Source organism: Papaver somniferum, chromosome 7, assembly GCF_003573695.1.
Source record: "Papaver somniferum cultivar HN1 chromosome 7, ASM357369v1, whole genome shotgun sequence".
In the NCBI taxonomy this organism is placed as follows: domain Eukaryota; kingdom Viridiplantae; phylum Streptophyta; class Magnoliopsida; order Ranunculales; family Papaveraceae; genus Papaver; species Papaver somniferum.
The window spans coordinates 260741428-260743425 of record NC_039364.1 but is presented as its reverse complement, the minus strand read 5'-3'; positions in this window follow the sequence as shown (position 1 = coordinate 260743425).

The following is a 1998-nucleotide window of genomic DNA, read 5'->3' as shown; positions in this document are numbered from 1 at the left end:
CTAGGAGGCTACTGAAAGCTCATCAACGCTGACATACTGGAAGGCGTAACAATTCACTCACGATGGCTCAAACCCTACCGTACTTAAGACGCTGTGCTACCACTTTCCAGCGTCCTCCACACTTTAAAACGTTGTGCTATTTCCTCCTGCGCGTTTCTTTTACAATTTCTTTTTCATGCCGCACTTGTAATTCCTCCAAAAAATGATTGCAATACTTGCATTCATAATTAGGGTTTCAATTTTCAATTTTCAAATTAATCAAAATATTTTCCATCTAGGAATTTCTTTACCCCTAAAGAAAGAAACAAAGTCCTGAGTCATCCTAAATCATCATTACCCACTAGAGCAGGCCTGGAAGGAAATCCTAAACAAACATCTTGTATTCCCTGGAAGATATTGGGAAAGAGAATGTGTGCGGAAGAAGGAAAATATTTCGGGCCATTTACCCCAGCAAGACCAGAGAGATCTCGCATCAAGAGTATAGACAGGTCTGTGGTGTTCCATTATGGCATTCTCTTTTTCATTGCAAGAACAACATATTATGATCGCATCCGATATATGGAAGATTTACATCAAAAAGAAGTGTGAAACCCTTACTCAATCAAGCAAGTAAAAAAGGACCTTAAACTCAGCCGCCACTGAGTGCAAGGAAAATGTTCACAAATTACGAGAAGAAAATCCCAGAAAAGAAGAAAAGAGAAAGAACATGAAAATTTAGTCGTCAAGAAGATCGGTTGCGTCTCCACCACCACTGGAGCCTGCTTCAACACCGTCGCCATCGTTGATCGCTACTGCTTCTTCCCCTGGATCTGCCTTAGCTTCCACTTCAGATATTTCTGCAGCAACGCTATCCGCCTCAACAACATCAACAGAGACCGCTTCCACATCTTCCCCAAGAGCCACGGCAGCGTTGGAAATTGTGTTGATCGCTTTCAAACGCTCAGGTTCGTCTGTGTCAGAATCGAGGATTATCACACTTGTCTCTACCAAGAGGACGTTTGTGTTCAACCCTCCTCCTCTTTAACCATGCTGTAAACCTCTCAGATCTTGCGCTCGTTGGTACTCACAACGCTTCATCGCGCCTCCATTTCTCCTCCATGTCGATCGCAGCTGAAAGGGCACAGATGCGTCCCCTGGCAATACGCAGGTGCAGAATGGACATCCCCTATATAGCACGACCGACTTCACGGAGTGGGAGATCGATCTTAGCCATTACCTCCTCATGTGCACCAGCCTCCTCAGGCTTGTTGACTTCAAAAAATTTTTCTGGAGAAGTTACAGAGTGATCATCACCAACCGCTTCCATGATAAACTGCGAAGGAGAAGAAGTTATGGTTACAATCAGAAGAACTTTTTTCAGTCAATCAGAAGATCGGATAAGCGCGGAGAAGTACCTGGAATATAGAAGAAAACGATTCTGCGATAGGAGGCGTCCTTAGAATTTTCTTTATATTTCACGAGCTAACAGAATCCCAGGGAGAAAAAGGAGTCTTTACTTGCCACCTATAAAGGCTGCTAATTCGGGATAAATATCAACAATACTTATCGAATATATTTGAGATAAGCCACCGCCCTAATGGAAAGGAGTACACCCAGTCCAAGAAGCGGTCCAAGCTCTGTCCAGATATGTGTGGAAGAAATCAAAGGGAACCGACTCACCTAACCAAGTCATCCTTCCCCACAACCCTTCGACCAGCTAGACAACACCTGACGATATCTATCTATGCGGTAAATGCATATTTACTTTATCTTAATCATTTCAGTATACAAATTTGTCACCATCTCATGCCTACCCCACAATAGTGTAACCATTATGTGCTAGGCAGGGGACTTAATGTTGATGGTGGATTTTCATTAAAGGATAAAATTGTAAAGGCCGAAATTATGCGCTAACATCCTGCAAAGGATAAAGCCACTGATAAAATGGTGAATACTTCTTCACTTTGCTAATTTACCTAGAATGGAGCATTATCAACAATCCCATGTATACCCTATAAA